This window comes from Sminthopsis crassicaudata, chromosome 1 (assembly GCF_048593235.1).
Source record: "Sminthopsis crassicaudata isolate SCR6 chromosome 1, ASM4859323v1, whole genome shotgun sequence".
Classification (NCBI taxonomy): domain Eukaryota; kingdom Metazoa; phylum Chordata; class Mammalia; order Dasyuromorphia; family Dasyuridae; genus Sminthopsis; species Sminthopsis crassicaudata.
This window is the reverse complement of record NC_133617.1, coordinates 541,850,534-541,872,026: the sequence shown is the minus strand read 5'-3', so window position 1 is coordinate 541,872,026 and position 21,493 is coordinate 541,850,534. Positions and strand designations below refer to the sequence as shown.

At 29.1% G+C, this 21,493-nt stretch overlaps 1 protein-coding gene and 1 long non-coding RNA gene across 2 annotated transcripts in view; both read left to right on the top strand.

Annotated features, from left to right (window-relative positions):
- FBXL17 (F-box and leucine rich repeat protein 17) overlaps window positions 1-21,493 on the top strand; it is a 528,599-nt gene that overhangs the window by 80,902 nt on the left and 426,204 nt on the right. The window lies entirely within an intron of this gene.
- On the top strand, window positions 1,324-20,129 carry LOC141550854 (uncharacterized). Its single transcript, XR_012484690.1, has 2 exons — window positions 1,324-8,048; window positions 10,423-20,129. It is a non-coding gene; the product is annotated as an uncharacterized LOC141550854 (long non-coding RNA).

Here is a 21,493-nt window from a genome sequence, read left to right as displayed (position 1 = left end):
GTCCTCTCTTTTCCCTTTATCAATCAGTACTTACTTGCTTGCTTTTAGTCATTTATGACCAAATCATCTAAGTGCTTGATATGTAGAGGACATCTTACTACTTGGCTTTCACACAGATTTGACAAGAATATTGGAAACCTAACTAGAATTTTTAAAGCTGTGTTTGTGCTGATATCAAACTTGATATAATAAGCAGTCTACTTTGTTAGAAATGAATTGAAAAATGAGAGTTGAAGATCAAATTAAAACTATTAAAACAACTATATATTTTTCATGGAAGATATCAATCTATGTAGTTGATTCTAGAAATATAAAAAAATTTAGTGTTCATTGTAGTAAATTTTAGTAAGAAGTAAGTATTTTGTGTTACTTTCATATAAACTTTTGGTGGTTTTTTTCCTTCATCTCTTGAATTATTCTATTAAAACAAGGCTATTACAGGAATTATTTATTCCAGAATATTAAGAATGAAAATATGACATTAATTTATAAAAAGTGTACACCATCTTTTGAAGAAATTTTTCTCTTTGGACTACATTTTCCTATTTGATTGAAATTTTTTTTGTGTGTGACAAATTCCATTCTCTTTGTAAAGGAATGAGGTTTCATATACTGATTTTAGAACATGCTCTCACTTTTGATTTATAGATTACATTTTTAATCAGAAAATCAGTACGTATGTTTATATGTTTATTGTCTTTTGTGATTCGGAGCTTTGAAAGTGTTTGCATACTTTGTCCTTTGGTTAAGGGTAAGATAGTTAAAACTTAAATTTAAAACATTTTTATATCATTTACTAGATCATAACTATCATTTTTTAAAATTTGAAAAAAACATAACTAATAAAAATTGTGACCAGACTTAAGAGTATTATATGTTAAGAACAAATGAGTACATAAGAAGTTTTAGATCTTCAGAAGAAAAATTTCAACCATTTTCCTAGGGAGAAAACTTATGTTTAAATATATATTTAAAGAAAAGCCAGTAAGGTATTCTTGAAATATATATTTCTGCTTAATATACTATGGGACTGTAATATATCCTCAATTAAGCTATGTTTAAGAAATGGAAACATCTTTTTTGAATCTTGTTCACTTTGATACCCATTATAATAAAAATGGGTAAAAGAAGCAAATATGTTGAATAAAACTGAAAAATGTGTGATTGCTAAGAATATTTATTGTTCTAATGTATTAGTTTTTTATTTTCAAACAGTATGTTCTTGTTTATATCACTAAAATATAACATTAAATAAAATATTTTGAACTCTTTAAAATTGCAAACAATATGTTAATATTTAGTATTTATGGTTTGCAGCCTTTGGTAACATTTTATAAATACTTCATTTACTGCTATTTCAAAAAATGATTGCAATTTTAAAAATCAGCATAGGATGAGAATTTTTAATAACTTAATGAATAATTTGCCTAATTAGAAACATCTCGTAGACCTATTCTCATTTCTCTAAAGTTTATCAGTGAACAAAGTAAATGTTTTTTCTCCCTTGAAATTCTTTCTAGGGCATCCAAAATGTTAATGACCTTAAAAATATTAAACTTTTTTATGTAATAAGTATATATATTTCATAGAAAACAATTACTCTCCTGTAAATTTAAGCATCTTAATCTTGTAGACAGTATTGTACCATTGATGTTAAGGCAGTTAAAAAAAATACTCAAACTGTATTTAGGGACTATATATATATATATATTTTTTTAAAGGAAATGTATAAGCAACATGTCTGTCTTTTAGTAAATCTATTTTTTTATTTTTTAATAAATCAGTTTTTTAATGGTATGTTATTTATATTTCATAAATACTTTTTCATTGATAAGTTGTTCTGAAGGCTATCTGACATAACTTCACATTGGCTACAGCGTCAGTTATCGTCACCTGAGCAGTGTAGAGGGTCAGGGGATATCCAGAATGGCATAATTTATTATATGACACAAGGGAAATTTTTTACAAAAGGTTGAATTTTGTATGGTGATAACTTGATATCTTAATAGAATGCTGCTCTTTTTTTTTTTTTTTTTTTTTTAAAGCATTTAATCAGTAGTGAGACCTAACTGGTTCTTATCCAAAAAGGTTTAGTTAATGAAAGAATTTAGGACCAAAATTATATCTAAATGAAGAAGCTAATCCTGAGATGCCTATGAATTTAGTAACTATATGTTTCTTTTGTGTCCTTTTAAACATACTGTTATATGAAGTTATTTGTGATATTTCATTCTGCGCGTTGGAGCTCTTTCATCTTATGTTCTTTGCATAGTTTTAAGTACTATTATGTGGATTTCTCAAGATAATTTCATTTTGGGTTTTCTTGGATGTACATTGGGAATTTCTTTTATGACTGAAGTATATTATGTATTGCTGTTGAGATGTGAAATAGATCACATTAAATTTATAAGGACAAACTAACAATGAATTAATCTATAAAGCTCTGCTGAAATGTTTTCAGTTCTGAATAAGATTTAGATGGAATTTGAATGAAAAACTACCTTTCAGTTTCTTAAGTAGTGAAAATAAGATATTAAAGAGTTTAATTTAGGCTTTTGTTTCAAGTTGGGGTAGTTTATCATGTGATATAAAAGCAAATCTAATAACATAATGTATTAAAATTCTTGCAGCATATTTGCTGCTTCTTGTGCTTTTTACTGCCAAGAAATGTAAAATTGTATAATGATGTACAGTTAAAAGTTAGCATTTCAACATTTAAAAAATAGGAAATAGTAATGTAGATAATTCTTATGATTTAATAAATATTTTTGAATTTTTAATTGACAAATTTTAAAAACTCATCCTTTTCAGATTTCCATCTCCTCTCCCTGAAAATGAGGAATTTTGGTTTGGTTTGCTTTTTTTTTTTTTGGGTCCTTATACTTAAACTGAGTTTATGTGTATAGTGTCTTTGTTATATTTTGATTAGAAATTACAAGGAAATTTTATTTAATGAATTTTATTTTGCATTGTAGTTAATAAGTTGATTAATCTTATCATTCTGAGTTGATCATCTTATTCTGGTGCACCATTATGGCATGTTGTCTTTTTTGTTTATTTTATTATATTTATTTACTACTAAAGAAATTTACAAATACATCCTTATATTTTCTTAAAAAATATAAAATTGGAAGCAAATTTTAAAATTTATTCTGACAATCTGATTCTGGACAAAGTAAAGCGTATCTTTCGAACACTTTGTAATTGAAACAAAACAGTATGGACGTGTATATCAGTCTAATAATATTTATTTAGATTGCATGTACATTATTATAAGGCAGTTTCAGAAGTAAAGACTTAAATATTTTTAAAAACATTTTTCTTCTTCCAGAAAATATTTTATTTTGACTTTTTTTTTTCCTTTAGAGATGTACTAAGAGAAAAAAATTAAATTTCTGCAGTTTGGGATTAACATAATTTTGTAAAGTTTATGGCCTTAGAATCTTTAGTTCCTTTATGGGAGATAAATTATTAGATTATGTATTTTCCTTATCATTCGGAATAGTTCCTTCTATGCACCTACTATTCGATTGAAATATTTTTTTTAAGATAAGACAACTGATTAAAGTCAAGAATCTTGTTTTAAAAAATTAGTGCAACTCAGTTCAGGTTATTAAGTGCAAACTATGTGTTAAGCACTTTGTTAAAGTACTGAAAGGGATACAAAAACAGTCCAACAGTTCCTGCCTTCAAGGAACTTAATTATTTCCATCAGAAAGCTATGCTAATCTCCTTCTGTTGCTCCTTTTATCCCTTCCTTCCTTTCTATTTTAGGTTAAATATTTAACTGAGGAGTGAAAAAAAAGTGTTTGATTTCCAAATAGGCTTGTGATCTTCAAGAATAATTAGCCCAAAACTTATGCAATAGTTTCCTTTTTAATTGTATGGTTATTCTGTTATAATGGCATTTTATTAGGGCTTGCCCACCCTGCTTTTTCTAATATACATTAGAAACATTGTATATAGTAGTTTTGGAGTTGTAAATGATGATGATTAATCATTTTAATATTTTTAGTATATCATGTTATTTAACATGATCCAGTCTGGGGGGGAAAAAAATTAGCTTCCCTGTTAACTTTGGAAAGAATTGGCTAAAGATTTTATAAATAATTAAGGGAGAGAATCTCAAGAATATTAATAATGATTTCAATAATTTTAACATTCACTGTCACTACTAATTTAGTAATTTAGTAGATGATATCCATTGTTCTATTTTATTATTTCAGTATTTTAACAAATGAAAGAACCAGTTTTCTGTTTCAGTCTTTCAACCAACTCAATTATGTTGAGTACCCTTCTCCAACTTTGTAAAATGTGGAAAGTTATAATCGATTAACCATAATCTAATTAAAGATTATAACTTTGGTTTTCAAATAATAGGCTCCCTGGTCTCAGATGACATATTTAAAATCATGTAAGTACATGAGAATATATGTAGTATAACTTTTTATAACTGAGAGCTAAAACTTGTTTTAGAGAGGACTTATATATTTGTAATACACAAGGATTTTTTAATATACAAGTGTCTATTTAAGTCTGTGAAGATGGATGCAATTTGAAGAAGTATACTTAGATTTATCAGCACATAAACACATTTAGAATTGAACAGTTATGTTGGACTATGTTGGAGAACAAATCTTGATCTGCTTATTTGACAGAGATAGAAGAAAATATTAGTAATATAATATTATTTTATTATAATATGTAATGTATATTATAATAATATAATAATTATTATTGGGTTCATGTTATGAAAAGGAGCAAAGTCCTATATTTATTATTTTTTATTGTCATTTGTTGAAAAGGGAAGCCCCTCATAGTCTCAACTCTAGATATCATTAATTCAAACCCTTCTCTCATTTTATATGTGAAAAAATTGAAGTCCATACTGACATTGTACAATTACAAAGGCATGATCTGTCCTTTGAAGTTATTTTGTATAAACACAGTGTATTTACTTGTGCATATGTTAGGAAGGGTAGAAATGGGGATGAAGAGGTCAGCATTTATTAAGTGCTTACTATATGTCATGCATTCATATGAAGCATTTTAGAAATATTACCTCATTTGATGCATACAAAACCCCTATAATGTAGATATTATTATCACCCACATTTTACAGTTAAGGTAGACAAAGGTTACATGACTTGCCCAGAGTCACATAACTGAGGGATTTCTAAAGCTATATTTGAACTCAGATTTTCCTGGCTTTATGACCAATACTCTATACATAATATCAACTAGCTGCTTTAATATAGTCTCTTCTCAGAAAAACAAAGCTCCTTGAGAGATTTTATTTTATCTTCATATTTTTAGCACTTAACTCAGTATTGTTGGATTGAATTCTAGGGCTTTTTATTCCAGGATAATTCTTAGATGAAACATCAAAGGGTAGCTGAAAGGCACAAAAATCCTGTTTTCATTTAATATTTGCATCAGATATCAAATTTATAGTGTAATACTTTATATTAGTTTTTGTAGTTAAAATTTCTTCAAATTTTAAGTAATTATCTGAACTAATTGCCTCAAGTTGAGATTTTGTTTCTCCTAATTTAAAATGGATTTCCCTTTGCAATGCAAATGCTGAGCAAAGCTGAGCACATTTTTATTTTTGTTTCTCTAGTTCTTAATCTCAACTAATAAGTATCATAAAAGTTAACAAGGGAACAACATTACCTGCTGCCTATTATACTATGGGTAGATTCCAGTTTAAACAAGATATTATAACACCTATTTCTATACAGTAAGTTTTTCATGTCCCAGGTGATAGTTATCTTAATAAGTTAAAATTTTAAATCACAAGTATCTTTACCACTTTGCATATATGGGAGATATTTTTGATAATGAAGATTTCATTCTTATTAATATTACCTTTTCTTGTATTACAGAGAGAGAGAGAGAGAGAGAGAGAGAGAGAGAGAGAGAGAGAGAGAGAGAGAGAGAGTGTATGTATGTGTGTGTGTAGATGTAAAAAGGAGTATGAGTCACACCTATGATTTAATTGATGTAGAGTAGTGGCATCAAGTTCAAATGGAAATAGATCCCTGCTGGCCACATATTGACTTAAAAAAACCATAGATTAACATTTTCTATCTTGCATTCTCTTTTTTATTTATTAAATGTTTATCAATTACATTTTCATTTGGTTGGGACACAATTCTGTAGGTTGAGCAGTGAGTTTTGCTGCCTCTGATATGGAGAACTTCATATGAAAAAAAATGTTTTACTAATATAGTTACTTCTTCACTTGCTGTACAATTTATAATCTTAAAGATTTGGCCTAGGTTACTGAGAAGTTAAGTGATTTACCTGATTTACACAGTCAACATGTGTATGAGGAAAGATCTGAATCACTTCTTCAGAACTCTTAGGTCAGTTGTGCCTGACACTGTGCCATGTTACTATTTTATTTTAATATAATGTAATAAATAATTTTAAGATTGGTGGATGTTACAGAATTTTCCCCCCTTTTGGGAAGAGGTATCAACTTTTGATGCTGAAGAACTGTTCTTATTGAATGAGCATTGGATTGAGATGTAGGAAAACCTGATTCTAATTCTGGTTCTGCTATAAGGTGATCTTTGTTTTAATGGGGAAATTATATTTAAAGTAAACCTTAATGTTTTAAGGCTTAATTTCTTCATCTAAAGTCATATATGGCCCTATTTTGCTTTAAAGTTCTTTTATTTTAAGCTGTTAGTTTCAGAATAGAGAGTATTGATTATAAGGATAAAAAGAGAGCAGATGTAGAGCTAGTTAGGTCAATGAGAAGGGTCAAATACAAAATCTAATCAACATTTATTGAATCATTCAGTATTCATGATTCATATATATGATGTCAAAGTTTAGGATATGACAATAATAACTTTAATGATCACTAGTATTTATAAAACACTAAAGCAGTGTTTTATATATTATCTTATTTACTCTAGGATCTAGGATATTCTTATAGATGCTTAGCAGGTAGTTGGAAATGGACTGGAAAGCTATGTTCCAAATAACTCTTCAGAGATGTTGCTAGAAGCAATGAGAGGAGGGAAGACTTGATTTTTCTTAGGACATAGTAACTAGTCATCTTCAGTCAAAATCTGGATAATGACCAGTCATTAAGAAACTTAAAAAGGGGGATTTGTGGTCAGGTACATGCTAGACTAATATTTACTACTTGTTGATCTCAAAGATATAATAATCCATCTTACCTTTTACAGGCATCTTAGCTGCCTAAAATTTGTTCTCTCCTCACCAATGCCTCTTGAAATCCCTGGCTTTCTTCAAATCTAAGCACAAGTTTTGTCTAGATGAGGACTTTTTTGATTATTACTCCTTTACCTGCCAGTATTCCTCATTCCCCCCAATTTATTTGTATACATTTTTATTTATACTTAACATGCACATGTTTTTTCTCTTGCATGGATTTGAATTCTCTGAAAGCAGGACTTTAGATTTTTAATATATGTGTATCCATAGTGCTTGACATAAGTTTTTAATTAATATTTTTATATTTGTGGCAAATCTTGAAATTCTTATCCATTTCTGAATTTGGATGTATTGCTGAATTATTTAAAAGAATTAATTAAACTTTTTTGTCATTATATATTTGAGATAGGATATAAATAAGTTGTGGAATATTCTTACTTTCTCACAAAATTGACTTTTAAGTTACAATAGCTTACGTGTTTTTCTGGGCCTCAGTTTGCTTATCTGTAAGATGAAGGTTTTGAAATCCATCTCAGCTTGTTTCAGCTCACAAATTCTCTTAATTTTATTTATGATTTATGGAAATGACTTTTGCCTAGACATAATTTTGCATTCACATAAGATAATTACTAGTAAAAACTTTTGGGTAAGCCTGTTTTGGGAACCTTCATTCTAACCTTTATGATTGACATCTACAATTTTCAGATGAACTAGCTTTGACCAAATGTTTTATTGATTGATTGGTCCAAATTTGTGGCGTGTTTTTCAGAAAAACTTATGATGTGAAGCACAGAAATGTCACTAACCAATCACGACTTGAGAAATGGTTGGATTGCCTGTTCTACTAGGAGGTATTCTTACAAATTAGTTGTGCTGTTATATCAATGTATATGTCTCATTAGAGAATGAGAAATAACCAAATGATTGTATAAGTACAGTTTTTAAAAAAATATTTTGTAAGGCTTGCTTATAATATAGCCTTTGCAAATTGGCATTATGGACATGGATAGATTCACAACTGTTCAGGACTATGTCCACATATTTTTTCATTTTTTATTCCAAAGAGGAATCTTTTTTTTTTTTTAATAGTTTTATTATCTGAATTTTAACATATAAAAATATTCTGACAGCATCTGTTTTGTAAAATGTACGATACAGTTGAAAGTTAGGTAAATATTATTCATTTTAAACTATTTTTAAATTCATATAATATCAGTGGCTTACATAGAGGTCACAATGCTTTGGGAAGTAGTATGATATGGAAAGATGACTAGCCCTAAAGTCAGAAGATGTTTGCTATGACCTTGGGCAGGTCACTTAACCAACTTGAATCTCAATTTGCTTTTTATATCAACTGAAAGGATTTAAAAACATGGTGACCCCTAAGATCCCTTCTAGTTGTAGAATCAATGATCTTATTCTTTTACTATTTTTATGAGGTTCCATATGTCAAAGTATTTAAACCTTTTTTGAGTAGTATTCAACTTTTTGTTTATGATAGTTCATATTTATTTAGCTTTGACATTTACCAATTGTTTTCTTCATAGCAATCCTATGAAGTAGGTCCTATAAGAAATCATGTTTAGCAGATTATATTATAAATTATATAAATTATAAGAAATCACAATTTAGAAGAAAAGAAACTGAGGCTTGGAGGATACTATTAAGCAAAGACTAACTTGGTATTCTGACCCAGCTTGATGCTCTTCTTGTTATTATAAGATAATATAATTTCTTCCTTCTATGATAATTGGTAATTTTATAGTGCCTTAATATTTGCAAAGCAAATACACATACACTCTCATTTGATCTTCAAAATAACACTTAGAAATATTATTCCCATCTTATAGATGAGGTAAATAAAATTGGGAGTGATTATGACTTGCCCAAAGTCACAGACCTAGTAATCAGATTTGTCTAGATTATTTCTCCTTATTTCAAATCCATAATTCTTTCTACTATACCATGTTGCATCATTGCTCTTTTAGTACAAGGAAAAACAGAGCAATGAACTCAGTGCAGGGAAAAATAGTTGACAGTTAGAACTTAAGCAAACTTAGTTCTATAACTCTTAATTCTTTAACTTAAGAAATCATGGAAATATTCAGGGGAAAACATATATTAAAGATGGATATATTTGAAAATTAAGGCATAGAACCAGGAAGCTTAATGAATCTATTTGATTTTGAAGTTTACATGTTGCTTATATTCAGTGTTAAAGCTTAAATTTGTCTTACATTTAAAATAGCAGTTTTTAATTTTAGATAATGTTTTGTTTCTTCTCAGCAAAGATGAGATAAGATAAGATAGCTATGCAGGAGTTCCTTTGATAACTTCCTAGCAAAATAATAAAAAAAATTACTGTCAGAAATATAGTTATTGTATTTCTTTTACAATAAATATTGCCTTTTCTCTAAGCTGTCCTTCTTGGTAATAGGGAGTTTAGATGTCTGTTCTCCTTCAGGTCATTTTATGTGGATTCACTGAAGTAGAGGAAGAACTTCAATTCATATGATTAAAGATCATCTCTATAGAGAACTTGTTGCTTTAATATGTGGATTTGATTAAAAAAGAGACTATGTCTATAAGTGTTCTTTGTAAAAATATATATATTACATTTAAATAAATTTTAATTACTAACGAAATACCACAATAGCTCATTCAATCTAAATAAAATATAACATATTTTTAAAAATCTACCTTTGGATTTTTATGTGCCTATATATATAATTAAAGTCTCTTTTTTTTTTTTGTTCTTTATTGTAGTTGAATCATAATTGAATGTTTTTTTCCCTTCTATATTTTATTTTAAAAGTAGAACATCTGCTTTTTGTGCCCATTGTCTGAATGAATGCTTTTTTTCCATCTTTTTGTTTGTTACTTTTTTTAGCATCTTTGAGTCAGATATGTAAAGGATGATAATCAAATAAGCTTTATAGTGTTTATAGTTATAGCACATTATCCTGAAATTTTGAGATTTGAAATTAAACATCTGACTTCTTTCCCCCCCAAAAATAGACTAAACATATTCAGAATTTTCTTTTAAAATTAAGATTTCATTATTGAACTTTTTTTTTTTTTTTTTTTTTTTTTTTTTTTTTTGCTTAGGCTTTTTAGTTATAGGAACACTAATTTGGAAAGTTAGGTCCATTTACCCATCATATCAGAAGATTTGGAGAGAAATATGTAATGATTTTTTTCTATGACATCTACCCTTTTTTTCAGGTTCTCGACAGACATTTTATCCAGTTATTGTGTCTACGTTATTTAGTTCTTCCTGAAGACTCTTGAATTTCACATGCAGTGCTTCAATCAGCTCCTACAAAGAGGATAACTTACCTAGGGACCCATCTCTTATCGAAGAAATACCAATCGGTGAACAGGGACAGCCAAACACACCATGAAAGGGCAACTTGGCCTTGTTTTTTTTATTTTTTTTCATTCCCAAGTGCAGATCTTTATTATGATAATTGCAATTTCCTATAGTAAAATATATGAAATATTTAGAAGTTAATATATCTTTATTATGTTTGGTCTTTTTTCTATTAAGTTTGCTCACTGTAAGTCCAACATTTCACTAGTTTTGAAATGTAGATTTTGTTTTGCTGGTTAAATTATGTGAATTTTACTTTTCTGCCCATTCTTAAAAACCTGTATGTTTTTATTTACCACATTAAATGAATGTAAAGCTATGTTTGCGAATGTATGGGAAAAAATTGAATCATTATGCAATGTAGCAGGACTATCTACTATTTTGTCTCCTGGAATAAGAATTTGTTTCCTGGAATACTTTTATGCAGGAATAACAAGGGTATAGTGACATGATGTAAAACCAAAGTTCTCTGTATAAGATTTATTTGTGAAAATTAAAAGAGTTAAATATTTATAGAAGAAAAAATACACATATACACATGTGTATGAATGAATCTCCCTTTTAATTTGTATAAAGGAAAACTCCAACCTGATAGACAATAATTAAGGATAATTATTTCTACTGGGGAAAAAAAAAAGTTGTTTTTCCAGAGAAGACTGAAGGTACTGCAGTTTTCTAAATAATAAATATATTCAGTGAATTTCATTGTTTGTTTCATAGATTTCTTGATGGAACTTAGAAGATGTAGGAGGTGCTTAATTATAAGTATCAGGAGCCACTGCTGTTTAAAGCTATCAGATGTAAAAATGAAGTAATTTCTAAATTATAAATAATTTATGGAAAAAAAAATCATGGATTTTATTGACTCATTCAAAATACATAGGATCCTTTGTTATCAAAGTGTCCCACTATATCAGTTCCTGAGACAGAGTTGTGATTTAATTTTGGTTTGGTCCTGTTATTTCATTGTTGTATATCTTCTTTTACAGTGAAGATTAGTCACTGTTTTGAAAATTTATAGTTTCTACTCATTACACCATGTTATATTACTACACCTAGGGAAGCAAAAGCAATCAAAACATGAAAATGTTTATTAGTAAGCTGAAATAAATAATCTTTCCTGAAAACATTTCCTCACTATTTCTACTCTTTCCATTGGCATTTTTGTAGGTCAAGTTTTTGACTGATTGTTAGTAAATCCTCTAGAAGTGAATGATTGGAATTTCAAAAGATTAAGGGGCTCTTGGACAGAATTGATGAAATCCTCAAATATTTTACAATGACCTTTATGATTGTGCAAGAAAGTAAAATGTAAAATGAAGGATAGTATCTGGTCCAATAATTGATTTTTTTCCCTGATCTTTTTTCCAAAATTCATTCTAAGTAGTAACACAATTGTAATTATAGCCCACATTTTACTAAACATATAAAATATATTTATTTAGCTTTTTCAGAATAAAAACCCAATTAACCTTCTTTGTCTATTAACTTTTAAATGTTTCTCCCTATTTTAAGTGGATTTTCTTTAAGTGGCCTTTCCCCAATGTCTCTTATCCTTAGATATATAAAGTCTTGTATGTATTAAACACATCTCCAGCACCTATCCCCAGTTCCTTTCCATGTGGAAAGATACAAAAAGAATATACAGATTATTAGTAAAGTAGGAACAATTTTTTTCCTTTAAATGAAGAAAAGACAGTTTTTTTCTTTAGGAAGAATTCATTGCACATTCTTTTAGCAAATACTTTTTCAGAAGTCATTGTACGTAGATAACTTTATCTGTTTTGATACATTTTATTATTATTACATTATGAAAGGATTCCATATTTATTTTTTCACTTTTGTGAAGATATTCCAATCTTTTAGTAGCCTTTATGAAATAAGAGTATGCTTTTTAAAAGCTTGTTATTAAAATTTAGTAGGAGACATGAAGAGAAATTAATTAGCAAATAAATTTTTTTTGTGTAAATTTTTTTTGAGACATTTGTAATGAAGCACTCTATCTTTCATAGTATTACTGTATAACTCAAGTTGCTTGAGTTTGTGGGAGAAAGCATTTCATAAGTAATGTAACAAAAGAAATTTGATATAATAGTTATAAGTCAAACAATTTACTGTTTTGTTTTCTTAATTTTACTTGTTAGTAGCCCCAAAATATATAAAAGCAAATTCAATTGTGCACTTAAAAATTGGATACAATTTTTTTTAAAGTAACCATTTTTTTTTCCTTAGCTTGGTAATATTCCTGCTATGTAGAGCAAGAAAAAAACATTTTTTAAAAATTTCAACTGTTTTATAATCCCCTAAAAGGTTAAGTGCATCTCTGAGTCAAGTTTAAAAAAAAAAAAAAAAAGAGTCAAATAGGTAGTAGGAGAAATAAAGGAAAATAAAAGTGTAAGATTATTTTATTTCTTTTACCCAGTACATTATTTTTGAGGGCAGTAGTATTTGAAAGGTGTAGTCCATTTCCTGGGGATTAGGTACTTCTATGCTCTTTTAATTAGTTTATTTGTGCCTTTCCCCATATCTTTCTTAGTATAGATTTTAATTTAAACCTATCTCATGTAATTAGAACAATAATTTAGTTTTAATTACATTTAGATATTTGTTTGAAAGTGATAGAGCAACAATGTAGACTGACCATTTTATGAATGGATTCTATAGTAGCGTAATCTGGTGGCCATAAACTGGTTTTTAAGGAATTCTGATAACTATTTTTATTCTATATAATTGATTCCCTTTGTAATCTTAGGTATTTTATTTTATGCATTTAAAAACATTATTCTGAGATATCGTTAGACTTTACCAAATTGGCAAAGGCTTAATTAAGGAATCAGTGTTCGTTCTCTATATGACATTTCTATTTTATATGTGCTTTTGGTAAAATTTCCCCACAAACTTTAATTCTGTAATGCTTTGATTTCTCATTCATTACTAGCTAGCAATGATTGGTGGTCTTTCTATGTTGAAAAGAAGAACTTGAGAGCTTGCAGTTGTTGTTATTAAAAAGAATCTGTCAAAGTATCTTTGTTATTTGGATTCTAATTTTAGTGTTCTTTCTCCTTTGCTGTATTGATCTTTTTCTTTCTTTGAATAATGAACTGGAAATAAATAACCTTTTATACTATTAGTTTTTCTAACACAGAACAGTGATTTTCCTAAACATTTATTTACTTTTCAAAATGAATTGACATTTTTCTGTTGTGAAAAAGAACAAAAGCTACTTTATTTTTTCCTTATCTATTTTGAATGAAATAAATAACTTGTGGTGTAGCCTATACCTTCAAATTCTTTAATTTGCAGATTTTTTAAAACTGTATTTATCCATGAGCTTAATTTAAAAGAATATTCTGTATTGTCTGTCTCATAAGTTGAATGAAAACATTATTAGTGTATAAATGCAGGAGTTAAATGTTTATAATTCATAAAGAAGAATAGTCTTGTCAAAATTAAAATATGTAGTTAAATATTTGATACTTCTGAACTTTTATGTTTATATTTTAGTTACAAAATTGGTTCTTAAACTAACTTTCACAAATAGATAGCTATATGACTTTCTAGAAGTCTAGAGATTCTAAAGATCATGCCAGTTTGAACTTTGCAGACATCATGAATGTTTAGTTTATTCAAACTGTCTTCCAGGACAAGAGCTGAAATGTCATCTGATTTATATCCTTATGTAGAAACCATTCTCTTGAGTTGTGAAATAAGCTATTAAATCCTATTCAACATAGTACTCTTATATATGCTTATATGTACAAAAGATTATCCTACAAATCATTATTGACATTAGCATTTTTGTTAAAGTGAAATTCAAAATAACTTAATTTCTTACCCCTAATTTTAATATTTTTCAACAGTATTTTAAGGATAGGTTCAGCATTACTGACTCTAAATTATTATAAATCTATGCCATTACCAAAATGCTACTTAAAAATTAGTTGAAATAATTGTTCTTAATTAGTTTAAAAGCAACTTTAAATATATTATGAAAACATTTTCTAGTTTGGGTGTATGAGAAGGAATATTCAAATAATTTGAAAATCATTTCACAGTGTTAGAATCTTATATAGAATACTCGTAATCTTTATAAATGGGGATACATTGCCACCTGTTGGTCAAACTGAATTTTTATTTAAGGAACAATGAAAAACTACTTGATAAAATCCAGCAAATCATTTTTATCATTACATTTTGCAGTAGGAATGGCACATTCAATTTTTGGAAGAGACATGTTAAGAGAAACATTACCTTAATGTCAAAATAGGATACAAAATCTCAAAGCAGCTTAGTTTTCTCTTCCCTAGCCAAAATTTACAAAATGAGCAGTGAAAGCATAATTGTTTTTTCCCCTCTCTTATATGTTTCTTAAATGAAATGACTAGAACACTGAACATATTGAGTATTTAATTTTTTTATTTGATTTTCATATCTAAGATGGATTTTAAAATTAAAATTACCAACCACTTAAGTAGTGGTTTTCTTTTTTTTTTTTTTTTTCATGTTATTAAATAGTAAGCTAATAAAATAGAGTGAACTCTTTGATCCCAATGTTAATTTTTTTTCTTTTTATTATTTGTTTTTTATTGTTCTTTTGTTTTTTATTTCTTTTTACTATTTGTTATCTTCTTAAATAATTCTTTGAAATAAGAGTAAAATCTTTAATTGTTGAGCAGTGATTTTTGTGCAGTTCTATAGTCATAAAACTACCAAATAGCATATTGTGCTAAAAAATGCCTTTTAAATAAAATTTAGTCTTAAAACATTAATTTTGGCTTTTATATTGCAGATGTCCAGTGTGTAATAGGGACTCAAGTAGTTGAAGATAAATATAAAAATATTTATAAACTGTCTAATTTCACTATGGTGAAGCATGAATCTGACAGTGACATTCTGCTCTCTCAAAGATATTAAAAATATATGTTCTTTAAGAATAAGCAAAAAGACTTCCATAATACTATCTTACTTCTTGACATCAAAGTGAATTTAAGACCTATATCAAAGTCTTAATCCTTATACATTAGTAATGTATAGTAAATAAATTAGTGCTTTTGAGTCAGGGAGGTTGATTTTTTTTTTTTTTTAATGTAAGTTCTTTTTAGGCGTAATAATACATCAAGATCTGTAGTATTAGCAAGAAATTCTTGAGTAGGACTATCTGAGAAATCTTGAAATTAAGGTATCCAAATTAATGAGTATTTTGTAAAAAGTATAATTGTTGTCTATTAATTTTAGAGATGATTTGTGTCTAACATAAGAATTAATAAACTTTTGTATTCAAATGGTTTTTGAAAAGTTTAATGTTAATGAAAGGGAAAAGTACTTATGGGTTTTAATTTAAGATGTGAATCCTTCTTTTATATATTATTTTTGTATCTTTTGTATGCCTATTATATAATAGACATTCTTCTTACAATTAATTTTTTACAATTATGTAGTGAAATCCCAGCTTATGTTGGTTATTGTAAAAACATTGAAGTAGACATTCCAAGGTATGGAACTTAATAAAAAGTGTTTAGATTTTTAATATATATATTTATCATTGAATTAATGTGTTAACTTTAAAGTTAATTTCTGCAGAGAACTAAATAAGCTAAGTAATACTTGTTCAAAAAGTTGATGTTATTAAATGAAAATATTAAATTTATGAATTTACATTCTTAAAGGTAAACAACTTGTTTAAGTCGTCTTAAATAATTGCAAGTACGAATTTCTTTTCATAGGTTTTCTTTGCAATTAAGGAAACAGTTTGATATCTTGTATTTTTTATAGAAATGTAATTTTTAGTTTTATCATGAAATCTTTCAGATATTTTTAAAGCAGAGCAGAACAAGATAGTTGCACATAAGGGTAAAATTCTGAAGCAACTGATTTATGCATCAATGACAACAAATGTTCTCAAAGAATATAAATTGTGTAGAAATATGATTTTTATTTTTGGTTTATTAATTATTAATAGATTAAGGGAATAAGCATTATATAGTGTCTCCAGTGTGCCCAGGCACTGTGCTAATTGCTTTTTGACAAATATTATCTCATTTGATCCTCACAACAACCTTGTGAAATAGATACTATTATCGTCCCTGTTTTAAAATTGAAGAAACTGAGGCAGACATTGTGACTTCTCAGGGTTATACAGTTAGTGTTCTGATTCCAGTCTTGATACTTTACCCTTTCACCATTTATTTTCTTGATCGTTTTCCTCATCAGTGTCTCCTAATTGACTGTCTTTTGAGTTTCATCAGCCTTTTCTTGAAATTGCTGGGGTAGAGGAGAAGGAAATGAGGAGTGTGAAGAATTTAGATTGAAAAAGTTTACCCATTTATTTTGAGTTATTTTTTGACATTTTATATCATGCATTTGATATTGTCACATTTCTATATATTATTGGAATTTATACATCTAAAACAAAAGAGTTCCAGACCTAGATTCAGTCCTCCTGTAAACATAGATGGGGAAAATTACATTTTTATTTTAGTGGGATTTCTTGCTTTTGTATTTTTGGTGTTCACAACATTATTCTGAGAAGGGATCCATGACAAAAAAGGTCACAAACACCAGAAAAATAAAAAATACTCAGAGCAAATAACAATTTTGAGAATCTAATTTGTATTAAAATTCTGAAACTCTGTTAGGAATTGAGAATACGTGTGAATGTATGTGTACTTACATATATGTAGACATAGAACATAACAAAGAAATACTTAGACACACATAAATGTTACTTTAGGAAAAAAACTTTAAGTCAACTTTACTAAGCATGCAAATATTATACAAATTTTATTTTTTTTTTGGGTGGCAGTACCATTTGTTCTCAGGGATTGTGGTATTTGGAATGTAAACTTATTTAATAGTGCTATATTTATTGTGGTATTTGGAATGTAAACTTATTTAATAGTGCTATATTTACTTAAATTGAATTATTTTTCCAGAACTTTTTTGGCTTTCTACATAATAATGGATTTTCCTATGAGAAATATTTTTGAATATGTTTAAATTTGTTTCCTGCTTTCTTTCAGTTTGTGGTGTTCACATGTGTTGGGATTTGGTAAAAGTGGCATAATTATGAATATAATGCTTAAAAAAGAATATGTCCCAAATATTATTACTTTGTTATTCATTTAAAATAATTTTATAGTTTTTGTTTTTCTTCTTTAATGGAATGATACCTTCACTAAAGTCTCAAGACACATTGTAAGTTGAATCACATTGGTTATTCTAGAGGACTTACAGAAGTATTTAAAATGAATTTCAGGAAGTGGAACATTTATGTCTAAATTGCTTTTTAATAAAAAATTTTCTTGTAATTTTGATTAATTTGTAAATCTGATGAAGGAGAAATATCAGATTCTGATATTAATAGTAAGGATTTCACTTTTCATACCTTCTATTTGATTATGCTGTTTTAAGGATGACCACCTTAATCATCCCTTTAATGTTTTGATGAGATATTTCTTATTTCTAAAGAAAAGAATAGCCATTTATTAAAGTTCATAGCACTCAATTTATGTTGAACAGAAAAAATCCTGTAAAATAATTGAATTGGAAAGATGTTACACAAAACAATAAAATTCAAAATAATTATAGCAGTTTTCATGTTTCTCTGAGGAAAATTTTAGTTTTTAAGTATTATATCTTTTTAAAAAGTCATACGTTTTTTAGAATTAATGAGAAATGTTTCTAAAGTTTAAAGCTGGTAGAGTTTAAACTTTGAAGCTGAATTGATCACACAAACACTTCTAGGTTTTATGACATGCTCTGCATCAAACTACATATTTTGAATATACAATTTTTTAAAAAGCATAGAAATATTTGAAAGTCTATAATTTGTAGTATTTCATTACTTTTCATTTTAACTATTGCTATAATCTTCTATTAAAATAGACTAATGCTTTTCTATTTTCATTTCAAGGAACTCAAATTCAACTTCCTATTGCAATATTATGATTAGATCATTTTTCTGATTAACGTTCAATGACTTCCAGGTGCCTACTAAGTATTATCTATATTCCTTTGCTTGGCTAAAAATCTCTCTTTCTGGATTCCTCTGTTAAACCCATTTTTTAATCAAATGGGATGCTTTTCTTTCTAGCCACTCCTTAGAAGGAGCACCAGTAGGCTGGAGTTGGCCCAAAATTTGGGCTTAGCATAGTCAGGAAGCATTTATGTGCCTAGCACTTGGGTAATGTGTTGTGGTTACAAGGAAAGGCAAAAAAATAATCATAACCATTGAAGTGCTCACAATCTAATGGAGGAGAAAGAATGTGAATAATTGTCTACAAACAAGTTACATATTGAACAAATAGAAAATAATCAACAGATGAAAATTATTAAGATTAAGAGGAATTCAGAAAAACTTCTTTCAGAAGTCTTTTTTAAACTGGCTCTTGAACGAAACCAAGGAGACTAGGAGGCAGAGATGAAGAGGGAGAGCATCTTGGAATAAAAGACAGAGAGCAGTGAAAATAGGCAGATCTAAAAGAGTGTGTGGTTTGAGGAAGAGCAAGGAAGCCAGTCACTGGGTTGAAAAATATGTGGGGATAAGGAAACATAAGACTTGAAAGTTATGGGGTGGGTATAAATTACAAAGTTATTTGAATACTAAGCAAAAAATTTTACATTTCTTCCTAGAAATGATTGAGTATGGTGCTGGCGTAATTGGATTTGGACTTTAGATTGAATGGGTAGTAGACTGGAATGAGGGTATATATTAGTCAGACATTGAATTATTGAATAATTCAAGTGTGAGAAGTTGAGGGCCTACACCAGGATCCTTGGGAATATCAAAGGAGAGAAGGGGAATGTCAAGAGATGTTAAAAATGTGAAATTAAGAGAATTTAGCAAGAGTTTGGATGTGGAAGGTAAAAGAATGAAGGAGTTGAGAATAACTCTGAAATTGTAAACCTAAGGGACTGGGAGGATGATGGTACCCTTGACTATAATAAGGAAGTTTGGAAAGGGGGAACCTTTTGGGTTTAGGGGAAAATAAATAGTCCATATATAAAGTTTAAGATGTCTTAAGCTTGGTGAAACATCCAGTTTGAAATCTCCGTTAAATAGATGGAGATGGGAGACTTGAGGTCAGCAGAGAAGTTGGGGCTGGATAAATAGATCTGAGAATCATCATTAGAGGTGATAATTGAAATCACAATAGCTGATGAGATATCCAAAGCGAAATAATATAGAAGGAGAAGAGGTGGTTCAGAACAGAACCTGGTGGGATACACAAGGAAGATGGGTGGATGGGTGTGACCCTAATGAGAATATAGCACAAGTAGAGGAGAACCAGGAGAGAATGATCATGAAAGTCTGTGAGAAAAAAGTGAGTTAGTCTCAAAGGCTGCAGAGATCAAGAACAATAAAGATTGAGAAAGGGCCATTATAGGGCAGCTAGATGGCGCAGTGGATAGAGCACCAGCCCTAAAATAAGGAACTGAGTTCTAATTTGGCTTTAAATACTTAATACTTCCTAGCTGTGTGATCCTGGGCAAGTCACTTAACCCCAATTGCCTCAACCAAAAAAAGAGAGAGAGAGAGAGAGAGAGAGAGAGAGAGAGAGAGAGAGAGAGGAGAGAGAGAGTGAGAGTGTGTGTGTGTGTGTGAGAGAGAGAGAGAGAGAGAGAGTGGAAGAGCCATTACAATGGATGATTAAGAGATCATTGGTAACTTTGAGGAGAGAAGTTTCAGTTCAGTAATGGGGTTAGAAGTTGGGTTGTAAAGAATTAAAACTGATATCGTATCAGTCACAATTTTTATGCTAAAGTGTGTGTGTGTATGTGTGGGGGCAGTGGTGGTATAGGAAGAGACCTTGGTCATTCCTAAACTGGGAAGTTCCTGCCTGAGATTGCCAAATTAGCCTCATGGTCAAACCTTGAAGGTATACTCAGGGTTCCCCTCAGAGTTTTTATTGTCCTTTGATCCAATCCTTAGGGTAATATGATGTTATGGGATCCTAGTGGGGAATCAATGGAACAAGTCACAAATAATGGAAGCCATCAAAAGGAAAGACAGGAAGCAGATTTTGCTGGGTTCCCATAAATAGACAAGTCTAATCTGTGATACCTGTAAAAATATGGGAGCAGACAAATAGATGCTGATGAGTTCATGGCTCTCTTTCCTGCTATTCCTTACTTGTTCCTGATGTTTGGGAATAGGTGGTTTCCCATTCCACTAATGAATATCTAGTGGACATCCTTTCTTTTTTTTCCCCTTTGTTATTCTCAGAGCATTTTCTGTCTCCTGAGCTGCTGTTCTCATGGGAATCCATTTGTCACACCCTGTCACTTTCTACTATATTGGTTCACTGACCTCTGTACAAATAAATACAGGGTCCGATGTAACTAGTTATGTATTCTCTATAGATTTTCTTGGTTGTAATTTAGGTAACTTGGAGAAAAATTAGCTGAATTAGGGAGAAAAAATATGATACATGCTGTGTTAGAATGGTTATAAATAACTGAAAGATTCAGGGTGTCTAAATTCTTATTGGTGCTCCCAATATTTGTGGAACCTTCAATAAATAGGTCAACCACTTGGTTTTCTCCATTGTTTGGTCAGAAAATTGGGGAGGAAGGAGTTTGGGCACAGCCAGAAACAGCTGTCCTCCAATCTCTACATTCCAGTATTGGCTTTGTGTTCTCTTCCACAAGGGTAATGAGTTTGCAAGATGAGGATTTCTAGAAATTGTTGAGGATGAGGAAGGTTCTACTGACACAGCTTTTTACACTGTTCAAATGTTTCAGCATCAGAAGTGGATTTGTTTTTATTAATAAAAATATAATTTTAAAAAACCCTTCTTTAAAGTTGCACTCTAGATAACTCTGGGACTTTGCATCTGATTTGAAGCTTTAAACTTTTTATATGTGATATCTTTACTATAATATGAGCCACTTGAAAATAAGGACTGTTTTGCTTTTTCTTTT